Genomic DNA, 21,725 nt, shown 5'->3' with positions numbered 1-21,725 from the left:
CATGTAACTCTGTACTGTCCACACAGACTGGCAGCAGCTCTCAAAGGTTTTCAGTAGGGGGGGCATACCCAGTCTCTATCTGGCAGTGCCAGCAATCAATGCCTGCATTTTGTCTCTGGAATTGCAGATCCTCCAAGTGTCTCCATTTTCCAGGGACAGTCCAGGATTTACAGAAGCCGTCCTGGCTTCTGATTTGATCCCGGAATGTCCCGCTTTTCCTTAGGACGTCCCTACAGTGGTACCTCTGGTTAAGTACTTAATTCATTCCAGAGGTCCATTCTTAACCTGAAACTGTTCTTAACCTGAAGCACCACTTTAGCTAATGGGGCCTCCTGCTGCCGCCGCACTGCCAGGGTACGATTTCTGTTCTCATCCTGAAGCAAAGTTCTTAACCCGAGATACTATTTCTGGGTTAGCGGAGTCTGTTACCTGAAGTGTATGTAACCTGAAGCATATGTAACCCAAGGTACCACTGTATTATCATCAGACAAATGTGGGAGGGTGGGGAGTTTTGTGACCCCTGAGCCAAGGAGATAAGCTACAACGTTTAGAAGACACTTGAAGGCAGTTTTTAAGGTTTAATGTATATAAAACATAGGTTTTATTTACAGTATCTATTGGAAGCTGCCCAGAGTGGCTGGGGCAACCCAGTCAGATGGGTGGGGTATAAATAATATAATTGCTATTATTATTATTATTATTATTATTATTATTATTATTATTATTATTATTAAAATAGGACACCCCTCTTTTCACTGGAGAAATGTTGGGGGGTATGTCAGTGTGCAGAATGGCTTTGACTGGCCAGCTAAACCAGGTGGGGGCAGCTCAAATCCTTGGTGACTTAGGGACATCCCTGCCTGCAAAGACAGGCTCTGGCGAACAGAGTGGATGAGGTCAAGAGGGGGTCCAACGGTCAAGAAGGCTGCAGAGGGAAGTGAGGGGCAGATGGGGCCCGTCCACTTGGGAAGGGAGTCCACCTACGAGAAGGAAAACTCTGATCCTAAATCTCCACTGCCTTGCAGGATATCTTTGGGAGAAGAAAAGGCTCCAAGGCAAATCTTCCACAAATCCAGAGTCCCTAAGGCGGCTGGAAGGTGCCTTGCGTGCCTCCTTCCTGCAATTCCTGCAGCCAAGCTGGCGCCAAACATCTTGCTCTGCTTTCCTTTGGACCCCTCAGTGAGGCCGAGAGGGGGGTCTTGTCACCTGGGCAGCCCAGGACCCCCAGACCCACGGCCCAGGCTTGCACCCCGGGGAGACAAACAGATGCCAACCATGTTCTGTCTTGAAGCCTAGACTGAGGATGCTCCAACATGGGGTGCCCTCCAAGGCAGTCAACATGCATCTTTCTAGGGACTGTGGTTAAATCTTCCAATTCTGCAGAGAGGGGCAGGCAATTAACCGGGGTGTTAATGAACTAATCCTAATGGTTTAATTGCTAATCTTAATTGCTCCCAGAGATGGTGGGGGGAGAATCACTTCTGATGCATTTGTCCTCTGCAGACCCTGCTCCCCGAAAGCAGTGTGCAGCCCTGTTTAGGGAAGTTTTTAATGTTTAATAGACTATTGTATTTTAATATTCAGTTGGAAGCTGCCCAGAGTGGCTGGGGAAACCCAGCCAGATGGGCGGGGTATTTATTATTATTATTATTATTATTATTATTATTATTATTATTATTATTATTGACCTGTCCCCCCAAATCTGTTTACTTTGCAAGTAAACTGGTCCTGAGGATAGATAATGACTGTGGCCAGCGTCATGTGTGCACTGCTTCCCAAACCATCAGTCAATGGGAGCGTGTGCAGAGCCCATGAGTCCAGTCTTCATGCAGGTGAAGAAAGGGCTAATGGAATTGAATCTTGACAGCTGCCTAATCCCAAACCAGAATTAGGGGGGCCTAGGTTTGCACAGCTGAAGCCCATAGAGGGATTTGCTCTGGCCACATCTCAAAAAACCGATGTTGTAGGGTTGGAAAAGGTTCAGAAAAAAACCAGAATTGACTCCTGCTGTGAGGAAAAGCTGCAGTGTGTGGAGCTTTTTACTTTAGAGGAAAAGGTGAGGAAGAGAGGACACAATAGAATTTGTTTAAAAAATATGCATAGAATGGAGAAAGTGGGTAAGGGGGGGGGGACTCTTCGCTGTTCACTTTCTCTGCACCACACCAAATTTTAAAAAACTTTACTGTTTATAGAAGTTCTGCAAGTTTTTCTCATAACATTAGAACTTGTAGACGTCCCATTAAGCTCAATGTCTGATGATTCGGGACAGATTATATATACAGATTCATGAAGTGCAGAGTTCTAACTACAGAACTCCCTCCCACAGGAGACAAAAATGGCAAACCAGCTTAAATGGCTTTGAAAGAGGACCGGGCAATCAGATAAATGTCAAGCTGGAAGGGATCCTGAGGATCATCCAGCCCACCCCCCTGCAATGCAGAAATATGCAGCTATCACCCCATACGGGGATCGAACCTGCAACCTTGGCATTATCAGCACCACACTCTAACCAACTGAGCTATCCAGACCTATTGATGGCTGCTGGCCTTGCTGGCTCTGCTCCACCTTTAGGATCAGAGGCTTCTGAATCTCCGCTGCTGGAAGGAGGGGTCTTGCGCTCTGATCTTCCTTGTGGGTTTCCCGTTGAAGAGGATGCTGGACGAAATGGCACCTTTCAGCCTGATCCAGGAGGCGCCTCTTAAGTTTTTGTTTTGTTTTGGGTTTTTTTGCATTAAAACCCCCCTTTCTGTCATAATGTTTGATTGGTTTCATTTTACCTTCCAGTGTCCGTCATAAAATACTTAAAAGCGGGACTGAGTTCCATTACCTTTTTAAAAATTATAGAGATAGATAGAGCCAGTGTGGTGTAGTGGTTAAGAGTGATAGACTCGTAATCTGGGGAACCGGGTTCGCGTCTCCGCTCCTCCACCTGCAGCTGCTGGGTGACCTTGGGCCAGTCACACTTCTGTGAAGTCTCTCAGCCCCACTCACCTCACAGAGTGTTTGTTGTGGGGGAGGAAGGGAAAGGAGAATGTTAGCCGCTTTGAGACTCCCTAGGGTAGTGATAAAGCGGGATATCAAATCCAAACTCCTCTTCTTCTTCTTCTAGATAGATAGATGATAGATAGAGATAGATGATAGAGATAGATAGATGATAGATAGGTAGGTAGGTGATAGATCAGGGGTCAGCAACCTTTTTCAGCTGTGGGCCGGTCCACAGACCGGTCCCTTAGACCATGTGGGGGGCCGGACTATATTTTTTGGGGGGAAATGAATGAATTCCTATGCCCCACAAATAACCCAGAGATGCATTTTAAATAAAAGCACACATTCTACTCGTGTAAAAACGCATTGATTCCTGGACCATCCGCGGGCCGGATTGGGAAGGCGATTGGGCTGGATTCGGCCCCCGGACCTTAGGTTGCCTACCCCTGGGATAGATAGTCTGGGGGTTTGGGATGGATGCCCAATGCCTGACCGCAAAACCCACCTATATCTGTGATCAATAAAGTTGCAGCCATTTCTAATCCAGATCTTTGTGGGCTTGAGTTTATTAATCACATCTTACATTTAGCTGCTGCCGGTGTGTTTGTGTGTGTGACACTGTGACTGGGCCCACAGTGAACAAAGAAACTTCGTTCCCCCCCCCCCCCCGAAAAAAAACACTGCTTTAAGAGGAAAGGGAGTACAGTGGTACCTCAGGTTAAGAACTTAATTTGTTCTGGAGTTCCGTTCTGAACCTGAAACTGTTCTTAAACTGAGGTACCACTTTAGCTAATGAGGCCTCTGCTGCTGCCGCACCACCAGAGCACGATTTCTGTTCTCATCCTGAAGCAAAGTTCTTAACCCGAGGTACTATTTCTGGGTTAGCGGAGTCTGTAACCTGAAGCGTCTGTAACCTAAGGTACCACTGTACTGAAACAAAGGAGAGAAGGGAACAAGCTCATCATCTCTCTTTCGAAGGACGCAGGGTACCAGATCAGCCCTTTCCTGGGCTGTTACATCTCCGCTACACTCCCTCCTACTCTCCTGGCCTCCTGCCAACCGGGCGCATGTAACCGGAGGCCCTGGGTTGCATCAGTTTCCCCTCCAGCGCTTGTAAACACAAAACTTTCTCTGGGGACTCTCTGGCTGCCTCTCGTTCTCCAAGGATGGGGGATTCAGCAACCAGAGAGACCTCTCTTATCAGAGAGAGAGAAAGAGAGAGGTTTGCCGTGCGAGGTGCACGATGGAAAGAGGAGCAAGCTCTCTGGTCTTGCACAGACACTGTTACAATCAGAGAATTATACAATTGCGGAGTCGGGACCCCCAAGGGCCTTCTAGTCCAGCCCCCTGCAATGCAGCAATCTTTTGGCCAATGTGGGGCTTGAACCCACAACTCTAAGAGTCTCGTGCTCTTCCAGTTGAGCTATCCATGTGTGTCAATTTGGAGTTCCAGTATGAGGTTGTTAGAAGTGAAGCATGGGGGAAATGGGGCAATCTTTATTCTGGATTAATCCACCTGGGACACAGTTGTCCCTGTTTGATAAGATTGCAGGCCTTTCAAGCGTGAGCTCAGTAAATGTGAACCAGATTTTAAAGGGCTAAAATGGGGCTGCAAACTTGAACTGGTGTATCTCTACAAAATGAGAAGTGGGGAATCCTGTCACTTGTACTAAATCAGCAGTTGGGGGGGGGTAATACCAAGGGTCCAAGAAATACCCTTCACACACTGCAAAGTTAAACTATGGAACTCACTGCCACTGGAAGCAGCGATGGAAGCCACCCTAGATGGCATGAAAGAGGATTAGAGAAATTCATGGAGGAGGAAGAGGTTGCCAATAGCTTTCAGCCACGATGCCTGGCATCTCTTTGGCCTGATCCGGCACATTCCTGCTATGTCTTACTCTGGGGCAGAATCTCCTGCAGGGCTTCAGATTTTCGTTTTCCGCATTTCTGGTGCCTTTAGACGTGTGTCTCTGAGAACGCTAAGAGTGCTTGACTGCTTGAGGAAGAGAACCACACGTCTCTGTGTGACATTGCCTCATTGTCCTCCTTGCCAGTCTTTTAAAGGGAGGCAGTATGTCTACATTTGCCTGATTTTTCTGCCGTTGTCTTTTCTTTGTAAGCTCCTCCAAGTGCAGAGAAATTTGTTGGTTTAAATGATTTTTAATGCCACTTTGCCTACAAACCACATCAAGGCACCCTCCCCTCAGGCTTGCAAATGACAAGCTGAAAAGATAACAGCACAAAAGGAAAACGGATTGGGAGGGAGAAAGAAATAAGCAAGTTCAGAGCCAAGTTCTTAGCTGCCTGTTAGCAGTGTAACTCTGTAAACTGCATCCACCATACTCTGAAATCAATGGCACAGCTACCTTAATTCCAGGGGGTCCATTCTGAGTGGAGCTGAGTTGGAAGGGACCACAGGGGCCATCTAGTCCAGCCCCCTGAAATGCAGGAATCTTTTGCCCAACCCACGACCCTGAGATTAAGAGTCTCATGCTCTACTGACTGACTATCCCAGTGTTCCATTTACCTATTTATTACATTAATTAAATTCGCATACCCACCCACGCCATCCAGCCAAGCTTTCTGCGTGGTGTACGCAGATAATAAAATACAATTCATCTTTAAAAAACAAAAAGCCAAATACAGCAAACGAGCTAAATCAGAAAACACAGAATACAACTCTTTAAACGCAGCGATTGCTTTACAAAGGGAACATCTTTAAGCGCATCGCGTGTCTGACTCACGTGTGAAAGCGGCGTTTCAGAAGCGTGTCTGAAACCACGTGGTGGGCGGGGCCAGCAGGCGTTCTGGGGGCGGGGCGTGCGCGGAGGTGACTGTGTACCTTTCTGCCCACCCCACCCCTCTCTCTCTGTCAGCCAATCGAGCCTGCATATGCAAACGACCCGGCCGAATCCGGCCCAATCAGGAGCGCGGGGGACGCGGCTATGCAAAAGAGCAGCCTTCCCATTCTGAACCCCGAGGCTGGAGGCGAGAGAGGCGCGGATTATTGTTGCGGGAAGCGGCGAGCTTCGGGAAAGGACCTTGTGCAACAACCATCATCATATTTCAGTTTTTGCAATTCGTGCAATGCTGTTTGCAAGAAGAGGACCCCACCGGGCAGCGGCGCCGGGGCAGAGGATCTGCTACTGAGGCGGAGAGCTTGGCTTTTCCCCCGGCAGAGGGATAGCAGGACCGCACACCTGAGCACAGGTGCGTCAGGTAAGTCCCAGGGGAGGCGAGGACTCCAAAGAATGAATGGGCTGGCGAAGCTTAGAGAGAGAGGTGTGTTGGTTGGGGTGGGGGACACCGGGAAGGCTGGGGAGGCGCTCTGCACATGCTCAGAGGTCTCCACGCCTGCCATCCTTCTAGGAAACGGGTCCTCCTGATGTTCTGCCCTTGCATCTCGGTATTGTCTACACTCGCTGGAAGTGGCTCTCGGGAGTTTCAGAATGGGAGTTCAACTTGGTCAACTTGGGGTCGAACCTGGGATTCCTGCATTGCAGGGGGTTGGACTAGATGACCCTTGGAGTCCCTTCCAACTCTGTAATTCTATGATTATGATGATCATCATCATTATTTATAAAGTGTTGTAGATTTGCTGGGTACTGTAGAGAGATTCAAATCTTTGCACCGTTTCTGCGGGAAGCCTTGTCCTCTTGATAGTTGTGGCACTAAAGGAAAACGGAATGGGGAGGGGAAAGGAAAGCAAGTGAGAGCAGGTGCAAATAAAAAGACGAAAAGCAAAATAACCTTTCGGAGTTACATGTTCCTCGCACCTGGTGTGGTAACCCCAGTTTGCAGACGGGCTCTGAATTTCCTTCTGAAATGGAGGCGTTGTGCTGTTCTTATTTATGGTGTCCGGCACGGGAGGCACGAGAGAGTTATCTAGTCTGGTCCCACCACAAAGCCATCTCTCCAGATTCTTCTTGCAAGGACAAGACGGGGAAATTAAAGGATGTTAGATAAGTGATCCAGCCTTCTGCTTAATGGGGGTGAGGGAAGATTAAACGTATTAATTCTCCCCTCTCCTCCAATCTCCCAATCTCCTCCATCTTTCCCTAGAGGAGGTAGACTCAGTTGTTAAGCTTGGGTCTTCTTTCTAAAATCTAATCCCACTCTCTTTAACAAAAAAGGGGAGGATTCTTGGGGATTTGTGGGAAGTTTTAAATAGCAACTCAGCGTTGCAATCTGAAGAAAGTTGTCGCTTTTTTATTTCATTTTATAACGTATATAAAACAAAGAGAGCAATTATAACCACAGATGCAAACTGAAAGATGAGGATCAAAACTTTAAAACAGGTGTGTCGAATGAACACAGTTGCACGTGAGCTAAAATAGCAAGTCCAAGTATATAATATTGGCGTTATCTGATGATCCAGTATAGATCCAGACTTGCCAGGCTTTAGATGTGGTTTGTCTTCCAAATGATGCTTCCACTATATATGTCATGGAGAAATGTCAAATAATAAAAGAGAGTCTGGAGGTTCTAGTACTTGCCAATATCTCAAATTTTCATGTAATTTTCTCCATTCTTCCAAGGTGAGTGGCACCAAGCATCCAGTGTCAGATTTTGGGCTGTTTTTCACTGAATTGCAATTACTATTTCATTTCATTTCACTTTTAATTTGTGTACTCCTTTCTATACACAAGTCGGGCATCTGAGTACACACACATTATTTATTTCTATCTTTCAAAAGGTGTCATGTTTTCTCTAAAATACAGTATAGAAACTGAGTTTTTGACTCACACTGTGGTTTTTACATTGTAATTTTTTTGTTGTGAACTGCCATGAGATCTGCAGATAAATGGTGGTATACAAATTTAATAAATAAAAATAAAATTTGCAAGCTGAAGAAACAACAAAATAGACAGCAAAGATCACACACCTAATAACAATCTGATCCAATACAAAAAAGTCACAATGAAAACATAACTTTAAAATAAACAACATATCAAATAAAGCAATATTCAATAATCCATTGGAATATAATAGTAAACAGTAAAATTAAATATCAGCAAATAATCATTAAACAGTTTACACTTAACAATTACAATAAAGAATTTACCAAACTTTAATCAATAAAAATAATAGCAAGTCACATTGCATAAAATACCACAAAACATACAAAACCATGAAAAAGGATCAGATTGAGAAACAAGGACACACAATTTGCAAAATTATTTTTTAAAATATCCCTGAACTCCTCTCTTCCCAACTGCTTCTGCTGTTCCTAAAGTCAAGGTCTGCAAAGTTTTTGTGATGCCTTCATTCTCTTGTCAATGCAATGAGAAGAGTGACATTTTTGAAAAGAATAAAGCGATTCCACGACCGCCGTGAACTGTACTTTCCCCCCACATCTACAATCTTCCATCGCAGCAGCAATGCGTCTGGAACTGCACGAGTTTGGGATGTCTCATGGCGAATTGCAGACTTGCCCTAAAACCGGCTAAGAATAGGGGTTTCTAAAGAAATGTCACAAAGTACAAACAAAGATTGTTTTAAAATAAACGGCAGGTGCACATTTTCGTAAGGTGGAAAAGCTCATCAAAAATGGCTTTCCGGAAAGAGAAAGTACTGAGAGCAGGCCCTTGATAAATCTCAGCACATATTTATTTCATAAAATTTATATACCGCTTGATTGGGAACAAACAAACAAACAAACAAACAAACCTCAAAGTGCTTTACAAAGAGAATGAGAACAATAAGGTAAAAACTACTCTTTAAAACATTCAAATGATAAAATCAACAAGAAACTAAAAATGTATTAAAAGATACAGCAACATTTGATGTGTCCGGTTCGGCTTTGCCTAACAAACATGTTTTAGCAGAATAAAAAAATTCCTTCCAGTAGCACCTTAAAGACCAACTAAGTTAGTTCTAGGTATGAGCTTTCGTGTGCATGCACACTTCTTCAGATACACATGTTTTAGCAGGTGCTGGAAAAAAAAGATACGTGCTGCGCTGATGTCAACAGGCAGGGAATTCCGGAGTGTAGATGCTGCCACGATAAAAGATTGATTTCTTGCAAAAGGGGAACGGTATTATGAGGGCACCTGTAAGCCATCCCAATGCCACGGTTCCAAACTATGGAGAGGGCATGTAAGGGGTCGGACGATCATACAGGTAAACTGGTCCCAAGTTTTTAAGGCCTTTCTTGAACTCAGCTCAGTAGCAAACTGGCAACCAGTGAAGATCTCTGCGCAGAGGCCTTATATATGCTGACAAGGTCACATCAAAAGCCCTGCTTTGAGTTACTGTGGAGAGAGCGCCTGGTATTTTAGGCACCTGCCGGAGAAACTCTTGAGCAGGGGTCAGCAAACTTTTTCAGCCGGGGGCCGGTCCACTGTCCCTCAGACCTTGTGGGGGGCCAGACTATATTTTGAAAAATATATATGAACAAATTCCTATGCCCCACAAACAACCCAGAGATGCATTTGAAATAAAAGCACACATTCTACTCATGTAAAAACATGCTGATTCCCGGACCACCTGTGGGCCGGATTTAGAAGGCGATTGGGCCAGATCCGGCCCCCGGGCCTTAGTTTGCCTCCCCATGCTCTTGAGAATCCTTCTTCCTGAGCTCTCTAGAGCTTGATATAGTTGTGCCCAAACCTTGAACTTTGTAGCAGGCATGGACGTAGCTAATATATTTGGGGGGGGGGGAGCTTTTGTGAAGGGGGGCAGAACCTCAGATTCGCATTGATTTTGATTTAATGGGGGGCAGCTGCCCCCCTCAGCTATGCCCATGGTAGCAGATGGGCAGCGAGTGCAAATCCCACAAGAAAGGTGTGTATTTATTTTTCATACCCCGTCCATCTGACTGGGTTGCCCCAGCCACTCTGGGCGGCTTTCAGCTTATATAAAAACATAATAAAACATTAAAGATTAGAAAGCTTCCCTATACAGGGCTGCCTTCAGATGATTTCTAAAAGTCAGATAGTTCTTCATCTCCTTGACATCTGATGGGAGCGGGTGCTACTAATGATTCTATTATTTTATGCTGGAAGCAGGATATTATTATTATTATTATTATTATTCCACCCATCTGGCTGGATTGCCCCAGCCACACTGGGCGGCTTCCAACATCAAACATTAAAAATGTCCCGATTCAGGGCTGCCTTCAGATGTCTTTTAAAAGTTGCATAGTTCTTTATCACCTTGATATCTGACGGGAGGGCGTTCCACAGGGCGGGTGCCACCACTGAGAAGGCCCTCTGCCTGGCTCCCTCTCATCTCACTTCTTTAGGCAGCAAAAAGAATTCAGACTCTGAGAGGACTCCTCTTTTCCAGGGACTGTCCTGGGTTTACAGAAGCCGTCCTGCTTTCTGATTTGATCCCACAATGTCCTGCTTTTCCTTAAGATGTCACTATTTCCATCTGAGAAGTGTTGGAGGGTCTGGAGTTATGTGACCCCCGAGCAAAGGAGATAAGTAACTAAACGATACAATAATCTTTATTGTCATTGTCCCATACAGAACAACGAAACTGAAAATCTACATCAGACATTCAGAAACCAACAAGCCTGTTATCCCAGCCTGGTTAGCCCCCCAAAAACTCTGATACCCCATAATTAAATACAATACAACCTGAAGGCAGCCCTTTCCGGGGGTGGGATCTGGTTGGTCACTTATTTTGACCAGAGACTGGACTAGATGGGTCCCTTTGACCTGCTGCAGAGACCTTCTTAAGTGGGGAAAAACCCGAAATCGTGCTCCTTCCCCACAAGGGAGCATTAAGCAGTAAATGTTCCTCCAACTTCTCTCCTCCCCACCTGAAATTAATTTCTGTAAAGGACTCTCTCCCCAGAGATCTGACAGTTTTGGCAATGGAAACTTTCCCAGGCATTTCAATTGTAGAGAGAATTAATTTGTGATTATTGTTGTTATTTGCAGTTCCCCTCTTCCTCTGTAGCCGCTGTTTCAGAACTTGGTATCCGTTAGTTAAATGACAGCGAGGCCTAGATCAGAGGAGGGCTATAAACCTTGATTTCCCCCCAGCCCCTAAAAAATGCGCCTGGGCTGGTGAACATCCCTGTGGGAGGGAGTTCCATAGTTTAACTCTGCACTGTGTAAAGAAAGACTTTGTTTTCTGAACCTTCCTGTATTCCGCTTCTTTGGATTTTCACGAGTTCAAATGTTAGGAAAGAGGCAGAAAAACTTTTCTCCGTCCACATTCTCCACGCCTAGCATAATTTTATAAACTGCTGTCATTTTTTGATCTAAGCTTCTCATTTTTTGAATTTAAATTCTATTCCCTGCATTTCTGTAGCAATTTGTCCTTAAAAACTTTGGGGGGGGGGGGGAATCTCCAATAATTTAGTGCGAATTTCTCTAGTTTGTTGCAGTGGGCTAGAATATTGACCCAGGACCAGGGTTGGAATATCCGCTTGGGCATGAAGCCCAGTGGGTCTGACTCTGGGCTAGTCACTGCTTCTAAGCTTCTAACCTAAATCACAGGGATGTTGTGGAGATTAGAGAAAAACCGGGATATAAATGCAACAAATAAAAAAACCAAAGATAATAAACACATTTTTGTAGGTCGTTTCAACTAGGAAATATCTCCTCATGCAAAGTATTTTTTGTAGGTTGTCTTTCCTTCTAGGTACTAAGATATTCGTGTTTGGAAAACTGCATTGCAAAATTTGGATAAGTGCGAATCTCCAAGAACGCCTGCGTCCTGCTTCTTGCATTATTATTTTATGGATGCTGCAGATTTGATTGATTTAAGTGTGAACTGGATCAAAATTCTCCCCTGTGCCTTAGATGCTGGAACAAAACCCACTCTCCATATCCAGGGATCTGATTCTAGAATCTTAAATTAGGGCGGCGGAGCCTTGGAGGCCAGACTGTGGGATTCTCTGAGCAGGGTAGACAATGTCTCTGTTACACAGCCTAACCGGGTCTACTTGGAAGTAGAATTTAATAGGGCTTGCTCCCAGGTAAGTAGGGTTAGGCTTGCAGTCCTAAGTGGCCATCACCCTCACTGGATTCAGACGACAGGTCCACCTAAGGTCCTTTCTCCAACGGCGGTCAGCCCACAAGCCTGATGAAACTGGTTAAAGTGTGGTGCTGATAGCACCAAGGTTGCAGGATTGATCCCCTTATGGGACAGCTGCTTATTCCCGCATTGCAGGGGGTTGGACTAGATGCTCCTCAGGGTCCCTTCCAATTCTATGAAACAGCCCTCATTGAATTCCTGGTGTCCACCATTGAGCAACTTGCTGTAGACTGCCCCTGCACATGGAGGTTCAATCCCAATAGAATGTCATATAAAGAGACTTGTTGGGTGTCAAAGCAAGCACACATCTGACATCCTTTCACCCACGACAGATGGCCAAACAGACGCTTGCTAATAATAATAATAATAATAATAATAATAATAATAATAATAATAATATGCCACCCATCGGACTAGGTTTCCCCAGCCTCTCTGGGAGGCTTCCAGCGAAACATAAAATCACAAGAAAACATCAAACATGAAAAGCTTCCCTATACAGGGCTGTCTTCTGATGTCTTCTAAAACTCAGTCCTTTATCTCCTTGACATCTGACAGGAGGGCATTCCACAAGGCAGGCGCCACCACCGAGAAGGCCCTCTGCCTGGTTCCCTGTAACTTCACTTCTCACAGGGAGGGAACTACCAGAAGACCCTCAGAGCTGGACCTCCGTGTCTGGGTTGGACGATGGGGGTGAAGACACCCCTTAAGGTATACAGGACCTGAAGATGTAAACACTCCCGCAATATTTTCTCTCTCACCCCAGTCCAGAGTTAGATTTTCCCTGCCTGAGGAGGTTCCATCTCACTTTGGGATTTAGGTCATTTTTCTTTCTTCAAGGCTGGGTGGGAATCCACCCCCTCCGCCCCCTGTCTCAGTATAAAACCCCTTCCCACCCCCCCACCCCGACCACTTTGCAGAGGAGGCTTGTGACCGGAACAGCGAATGGGGAACTGCTACCCCCCCAAAATAAACTGCGACTTTCACTCTGTGTCACTCCAGAAATTAGCCAGAATCAGCATGGGCAGGTGGCATTTCTGTGTGTGACGCAGAAGCCAGGACTTTAAAAATAAAAATAAAAATGACTATTTCTGTAGAGGCCAAGAAAAAAACCCCAACCTGATGTATTAGGGTGAGCCTGATAATCTCTAGATGAGTTTTTAAGTTCGGAATCCCAGTACGTTGCTGAGCGTTTTGCTGCCAAACACCCAAGTATCAAACTCTTGAGCCTTTGGCCTCTGAACCGACAGTTTTTCGGATTGTAAATCATTCTTAAAAATAAGGAATTCAGCTGTTAATGTGCTTGGAGGGACTTCATATATATCAAGTTCTCCCCAATGAGCTCAGAGAGGCATACCTGGTTCTCTGCACCCTCATTTAATCCCCACTGCAACCCTGCAAGGTTGCCCAAGGCAACAACAGCTTCAGAATCGCTCACCGAGTTTTGTGGCCAAGTGGAATTTGAATCTGGGTCTCCCACGTCCTACGTATTCCTCTATTACAGGTGAAACTTGAAAAATTAGAATATCATGGAAAAGTTCATAATCATCACAATTATAACAAGTAAAGGCTTGACATATCTCGCTTTGCATGTCATGAGTCTGTCACATATATTAGTTTCACCTTTTAAGTTGTATTACTGAAATAAACGAACTTTTCCACCATATTCTAATTTTTCGAGTTTCACCTGTACATCGTGCATGTACACCTAATATACATTCCTCTATTTCACATATTATCGTTTCTCCACGTTTCTCAGATTTCAAATCCTGCCCGTGATTTCATTTAATTGCTATATTAAAATAAATAAATAACCCCCAAAGGCTTCCACGCTGCCATAAACTGTCCATCGTGCAGATCTCTTCTTCACGCTGTTGGCTTTGCCAGTTCTGCAGAGAGGGCTGATTTGTAGGAGCCGATCTTCTTTCTCTGGACTTCCTTTCCAGTTCTTTGCAGATAAGATTCTGGCTGCTGTTGGATATTTGGCGATCTTCTTGCACATTTCGCACTCCAGACGAGCAGTTTGTGGGGAAAGTCACTTTGACCAGCGGCGAGGGTGGGGGAATCTGTGAGACGTGAGTCAGGGAGCGGACCTCATGAGCATTTTTAAAATGAATTTTCTCAAATCTTGGGATGCTCTTGAGAGGATTGAAATCATGTGTGCTTCCTAAATGGGGCTTCCATGGACACAGCCAGTCTTCCTTGGAACGGCTGAGGGCAAGAGTGGGAGGAGGCTGTTGATCTCGCATCCTGCTTGCCATTTGGGGCAGCTGTCTGGCTACTGTGAGATCAGGACAGCACTTGGGTAGCTCAGTCAGTAGAGCACCAGACTCTTAATTCCGGGGGGTCGTAGGTTCGAGCCCTGCATTGGGTGAAAGATTCTATTAACAAAGATTCTCACACAACTTTAAAAGCACATTAAACAGCACAACCACGAGAAAAATCAAATTATAAAATTCACAAGAGGCTGCAAAGGATTTGGGAAGGGGTGGCTGGCCAGGTGGATTTACCAGGTGCCCCTCTTTATATCCACTTAGTGGGCATCTTTGTAAAGCAGGAATGGAGATTTAGGGGGTGGAATGTGGGTGGCCCCCAGAGTCTTCTCTATGCGGCCCTTGAACCTATCCTGCAGCTCCCTCACCAGCCCTTTCTGCACCCTCGTCAAGCCCAGAGGGTAGAGCACAAGATTCTTAATCTCAGGGTTGTGGGTTCAATACTGGGCAAAAGATTCTCGCATTGCAGGGGGTTGGACTAGATGACCCTCGTGGCCCCTTCCAACTTGACAATGCAATGAATCTGTGATTCTAGGACGCTTGGCTTAGAGGAGTCCCTGTGACCTGATCCAGCAGAGCTCGCTCTATCTTCTAAGGAGAGGATGCAGTCTTTATTTGCAGCACAGTTGTGCTATTTGTGGGGAGAGCTTTGGGGGGGGATCATCCCCCCCCCAAGCATTTTGGAACCGGTCAAATCTTGGCCGTTCTGTTCAAGGCAGAGAGGGACTTTTTGCTCTCTGACACACGGTCCTGACTGGCGCTTCCGAAGGCAAGACACACACACACCCGGCCCCCCGCTCTTCCTGGCTACCTATTTTTGTGGTCACGGCCAGCCTCATCCCCCGGTTTCCTGTCGTCTGTTTTATTTTGGGACCTTGGCTCAGCCTTCCATTCTTATTTTCAGCACTCTCTTTTTTTTTTGCATTTTGTTTCCACATTATCTTCTTCCCATGCTTAAGCGTTTGGAAGCAGGCAGACGCAAACAAACAAACAGCAAAATCCAGGAAAATGATCCGCACTTTCGGAAGCAACCCGTAAACCACCCTCTGACATTCACATGTTGCCGCATCTTGCAGGTACAGCTCTCCAGCCAAGTAATTTCCGTAAATATTCAAACAGTAGGGTGAAGATTCCACAAAAAACACACACTCAAATCCATGCAATATGTTGTTCATGTATCATGTATCCTTTACCCTAGGGTTCCCTGGTGGATTGCAATGTTAAAACACCATACAGTGGTACCTCGGGTTTCATACGCTTCAGGTTACATACACTTCAGGTTGCATGCGCTTCAGGTTACAGACTCCGCTAACCCAGAAATAGTGCTTCAGGTTAAGAACTTTGCTTTAGGATGAGAACAGAAATCGTGCTCCGGTGGTGCGGCGGCAGCGGGAGGCCCCATTAGCTAAAGTGGTGCTTCAGGTTAAGAACAGTTTCAGGTTAAGAATGGACCTCCGGAACGAATTAAGTACTTAACCCGAGGTACCACTGTATTGAAAACTATTGAAAACAACTTACCCAAGAGTAAGGTACAATCACACCCCCACCGCCCCGATTGAGGGTCAAAAGAGGAAATAGCAAAAACATTTCTGCTAGGCAAAATTCACATCCAAAGACATGTGTGTTCGGTGTAATTTGTACTAAAATGCTGATTAGCTTTCACAGGGCGATTTTAAAATATAATAATGTCAAGCCAATTTTGGGAAGAGTGGGTCCCTGAATTGAACACGGAAAAGCGAGAAACCAAGTGAAATCGACAGGCTGTCCCATCGCTACTGTGAAAGAAGCAAGCAGCTCTGTTAACTTTCCAACGGGCAGATGACCCAGAAACATTTATCGGGGAAATTAGCAGCAGGGGTGACGAGGGACACCTGTGCAGCCCAGATCCTGGGATGTAAGCCCTGAGAGACTGTTGGGTCCTAAGGAGGGAGGAGCAGGAGGCCCAGGAAGGAGGCAAGGTCTGCACTGAGAGGAGCTGAGCTCCAGCGAACATGTGGAACCTTCACAGTGAGGGGCAGTCTATCTTGGAATGGAACAAGCCGCAAAGGTGGGCTTCCTTTTTCTCCCCATTGCCCTCCACCTTGAATTGCTTGGGCAGAAATGTTGGCTGTCCAGCGCTGAAATCAGGATACATCCCCTCCAACATTTCTCTGATGACAATAGAGATGTCCTTTTCAATAATAATAATAATAATAATAATAATAATAATAATAATAATAATAAATTTTATTATATATACCCTGCCCATCTGACTGGGTTCCCCCAGACACTCTGGGTGGCTCCCAGCATATATAAAAACATAATGAAACATTAAAAAACGTCCCCATACAGGGCTGCTTTCAGATGTCCTATAAAGGTTGTATAGTTATCTCCCTGGCTCGGGGGTCGCATAACTCCATACCCTCCAACCTTTGTCCAGTGAAAATAAGGACATTCTAAGGAAAAACGTGACATTCCAGGATCAAATCAGAAACCATGACAGCTTATGTAAATCCGGCACTGTCCCTAGAAAATAGGGACGCTTGGAAGATCCTCATCTATTGAGGATTGAGGCTATTGAGCCTCATCCAGTAAGGGGTTTTCCTCCTGGCCTCACTGCGTTGGTAGCCTGTGTGGGGGCTGTACTACTAAACTGAGTGGATTCACTGGATATTTTTAAAATCCCTGCACATAGAAATCTAGCTTTTCAGGGACGTGCTTTCAAACTGCTAGGTTGGCAGGAGCAGGGACCAAGCAACGGGAGCTCACGCCGTTGCGGGGATTCGAACCGCCGACCTTCTGATTGGTAAGTCCTAGGCTCTGGGGTTTAACCCCACTATTTAGTAATGTATTTAGCGCTAACTCTGGAAGTGTAGACTCAATTCTGATCAAACAGCCTCCTAGAGCAAAAGATGCATAACTTTAAAATGAACAGTTTATATCAAATAAATCCTGGAAGACAATAATCCATTAGAATACCATATGAATACACAATGAAATTAAAGATCAACAAATAATAATTAAACAGAAATTCACTCTTAATTACATTGATTTATAAGCTGTAATCAATAAAAGTCACCGGGCATAAAATAACACAATGCATTTTGAAAAGCAAAGACACGGGCTGAAGGAATAACAAAATAGGAGTGGATTTCTATTTAATAGTTACGTATTTGCTGGTATTTTGAGAATCAGTTTTGTTGTGTGCTATAATATTTTAATGGATTGCTGAATATTACTTTATTTGATTTAAAAAAATTATTTTAAGTCATATCTTTTACATACCCGCCTACATTTCTCTGATGAAAACAGGGATGTCCTAAGGAAAAGCGGGACATTCCGGGATTAAATCAAAAACCGGGATGGCTTCTGTATATCCGGGTCTTAACTTCTGTAGAAATACCAAGAGGAGGGCCATCTAGAACAGGGGCCAGCAAACTTTTTCGGCAGGGAGCCGGTCCACTCTCCCTCAGACCTTGTGGGGGGTTGGACTATATTTTTTGGGGGTGGGGGTGAACAAATTCCTATGCCTCACCAATAACCCAGAGATGCATTTTAAATAAAAGAACACTTTCTACTCATGTAAAAACACACTGATCCGTGGGCCGGATGGAGAAGGTGATTGGGCTGGATCCGCCCCCCGGGCCTTCGTTTGCTTACCCGTGGTCTAGAACAGGGGTCTGCAAACTTACCGCACCTCAGGCCGGTGTCTCCAGCACTGATCGCACGGCGGGTCGGAGGGCGGGGGAGCGTGTGCCCATACGCGTGCGCACACGCTATTTCTGGCACACTTCCGGGTTGGAGGAGCACTGGAAATACGTAGCTTGTGCACATGTGCACTGGCCTCCTCCAACCCAGATGTGCACCGGAAATAACACTTGTGCATGCGCAAATAACGCTTGCGCATGCGCACAACCTATTTCCAGTTCTCCGACCTGGAAGTGGGCAGCCGTGCAGCGCAGCGCCAGTAACAGTGGGCAGCGGGGGTTGCCGCGGGCCAGATAAACGAGTCCCTGGGCCTTATCCGGCCCGCAGGCCTTAGTTTGGGGACCCCTGGTCTAGAAGCTGTCTTCTGTGCCTGAGAGGATGTTCCATGCTTTTATGTTGACGGGGATCTCAGATTATGCGCTTCCCCTTTTTTGGTAGTTCTATTGAGCCTAGAGGGATAATTTTATCTCCAAATAATGGATTTCACTTTTCATTTCCATGCCTTCCAACATTTCTCAAACCCCCTCTTGAGAACTAGAATCTTGCAGAGTTCCCATGGCACGTAGATCAAGGGACAGAGTTTTCACGCCAGTCAGTGTAGGATGCACTGACAAAGCTCAGTCGGGAGACCACAAGACTCTTAAGTTCAGGGTTGCGGGTTCGAGCCTCAACTTGCACAGAGGATTCCTGTGTCACAGAAGGTTGGACTAGATGACCCTGGGTGGCCCCTTCCAGCTCTTCAATTCTATGATTGTAAGGCAGTTTCTGAGGCTCTTAGTAACCCTTATAGGAAAATGATCGGGGAGATGGGTTGTATTTGTGGATTACTGATTTATAACTAAGGCTTTATGTAGACGGACTAAAAGTAACTCTTTGTGATATTTGGGGCTATGCTACAGCAAAGTAAAAGTCTAGCAGGAATTTTAAAAAGAGCCGTCGATGGGAAATGAATAAGAAGAAAATAGAAAAAAAATTAAGGACAAAATGCTGAAATATTTAAAGTTTTTGAAATCTAAATTGGAAATGGATGTAATCTTGAGCAGCAAATAAAGGATGAAAAGTGAAACATCAATCTGGTGGAGAGGGAAGTCAGCTTATAAATGTGTATTATTTGATGTTCATTTGTTAGAAATTTTGAAATGTAGTAAAAATTAATTGACAAACGGGGGGAATGATTGGGGAGGCCATCCTTGCCTTTCCCTCTCCCTCACACAAGCAACTCCCCCCCCCCTCTTCCTCTTTCCTGCCTCATGTAATGAGTTTCCCAGGGAGGAAGCAGCTGATGAAACTGGGCAGATCCTTACATAAGCTATTCCTGCCTGCGTTATTGAGGTTGAATCCTGACACGACAGAAGTGCTGTTTCTGGGGGACGGGTTGGGGAGTTGGGAATCCCTGGTCCTTCGTGGGGTAATGGTGCCCTTGAAAGACCAGGTGCGCAGCCTGGGGGTCATTTTGGACTCACTGCTGTCCATGGAGGCGCAGCTCAATTCTGTGTCCAGGGCAGCTGTCTGCCAGCTCCATCTGAGACCCTCCCTGCCCACAGACTGTCTCATGCTCTGGTTTTCTCCTGCTTGGACTACTGCATGCGCTCTACATGGGGCTGCCTTGGAAGGTGACCCGGAAACTGCAATTAGTCCAGAATGCGGCAGCTGGACTGGGGACTGGGAGCAGCTGCCAGGACCACATAACTCCGGTCCTAAAGGATCTTCACTGACTCCCAGTACGTTTCCGAGCACAATTCAAAGTGTTGGTACAGTGGTACCTCTGGTTGCGAACGGGATCTGTTCCAGAGGCCCACTCACAACATGAACAGAGCGCAACCTGAAGCGCCATATTTGTGCAGGTGCGCGCCACGATTTGGCGCTTGTGCACATGCGCATGTGCGAGCGGCGAAACCCGGTAGTAACCCTTTCCGGTACTTCCGGGTCGCTGCGGGATGTAACCTGTTAGAACGTAACATGAAGCAAATGTAACATGAGGTAACATGTACAGTGGTACCTCGTGTTAGAGACGCTTCAGGTTACAGACTCTGCTAACCCAGAAATAGTACCTTGGGTTAAGAAGTTTGCTTCAGAATAAGAACAGAACTTGCATGGCTGCGGTGCAGCAACAGTGGGAGGCCCCATCAGCTGAAGTGGTACCTCAGGTTAAGAACAGTTTCAGATTAAGAATGGACCTCCAAAACGAATTAAGTTCTTAACCCAAGGTACCATTGTACTGAGCTTTAAAGACCTAAATGGTCAAAGATTGGAAAATGTTTATTGAATATATGGGGGGGGGGGAATTGTGTACACTTGAAAACGTTGGCAGCATTAAGATAAATTCAGCAGTGTAAATAAATTTTGATATGTGTAATAATGAAATATTGAATGGTTTAGTTTATGTAAAATATGCAAGGATTTATGACATGCAAAATGAATCATGGAAAGAGAAGAAGGGAAGTCACTTATATTTTAAGGATGTTTCAATGAGTATTCTAAATTGCAAAACAGAAAATGTATTAAAAATTATTTTAAGAAAGAAAGAAAGAAAAGCCTAAACGGCCTCAGTCCTGTATGCTTGAAGGAGCATCTCTGCCCCCGTTGTCCAGCCTGGACGCTGGGATCCAGCACTGAGGGCCTTCTGCCGTACAAATAATAAAAAATTAACTATGAATACATTAGCTGTATGCCCTACAGAGCGAGTGGAGATCTGGATCCCAGGTGGGGCCAAAAGGCTTCCTCTCACTTTGGCCGACTCTTCCACTTAAAAGACAACAGGTGCCTCTCTGCTCCTTCGTCGTTCAACCTGGTTGCGCGTCGCTCTCTCAGTGTTCCTTTGTTCATTCATTTATCTGTTTCATAAACCGTACACAACACTTGATTGTAAAAAGAAACAAAGAAAAGAAACCTTAAAGTTTAGATGAACCAATAAGGGGCAATGGAGAACAGCGAAGAGCACATGAGGGAGGGCACTGCTGATCAACTCGGCTGTGACCTGAAGTGTCGCATGCGCTGCAACATTCAGTTGCAGCATCGACTGGATTGTGCTTAATGCCATTGTCAGCCTACATAATTGAACCTTAAACAAAAGTCTTCTAAGTGGATATATATATACTAGAGCTGGGCCAACCGCCTGCAATGCAGGGATCTTTTGCCCAAGGTGGGGCTCGAACCCACAACCCTGAGATTAAGAGTCTCATGCTCTACCAGCAAAGCTGCGTTAGCAACCACATTTTATTATTATATTCATTTATATCCCACCTTCTTCCCAGACAGGGGCTCAAGGTGTCTTATGGATAAAACAGAAGCAGCTAAAAACCTAGAGAGAGAGAAACAATAATTAAAAAGCCATTAAGTACTAATTAGAATTAAAACTGTGTGTGTGTGCTATTAAAACATGCAGGTAATTAAAATGAAACTATCATAGCACCAGCCCCCTCATTAAAAACAGTCAGTTCCCCAAAGCCTGTTGGAATAAGAGAGTCTTCACCCGCCTGCGGAAGGAGAGCAAGGAGGGAGTTCCTAAGTTGCCTGGGAGGAGCCACCACCGAGAAGGCCCTGTCTGAGAGGGTGGCCAGACTGGGAGAAGGGCCTCCCCACAAGATCTCAGAGCCTGGGCAGCTGCTTTCTCCAAGGTAGCATTTTTATTCCTGCTTTACCCTGGCAGGTGCCTTTTTGTAAAAAGCGGTTTGGTTCTCCCTGCAAAATTCAGAGGAGTGTGACTCTCGAAGGACAGCTGTGCTTCATTGGGCGCGTTGTTTCGGAAGGTGCAGATCGGCTAGATTCGGGTTCAAATGCAGA

General features: G+C 45.5%; 1 protein-coding gene across 3 annotated transcripts in view; it reads left to right on the top strand.

Annotated features, from left to right (window-relative positions):
• The first annotated feature begins 6,021 nt into the window (after positions 1-6,021).
• Positions 6,022-21,725, top strand: part of MEF2B (myocyte enhancer factor 2B) — a 41,785-nt gene continuing 26,081 nt past the window's right edge. For 2 of the 3 annotated variants that reach the window (XM_082206574.1, XM_082206572.1), the window contains exon 1: positions 6,022-6,207. The gene's annotated coding sequence lies outside the window, so the exon portion shown is untranslated. The remainder of the gene's footprint in view (positions 6,208-21,725) is intronic. The other variant, XM_082206573.1, reaches the window with a different exon arrangement.

This window comes from Podarcis vaucheri (assembly GCF_965113315.1).
Source record: "Podarcis vaucheri genome assembly, chromosome: 18".
NCBI lineage: Eukaryota > Metazoa > Chordata > Lepidosauria > Squamata > Lacertidae > Podarcis > Podarcis vaucheri.
Note: the sequence above shows the minus strand (reverse complement) of the source record. Positions and strands in the feature narration are given on the sequence as shown.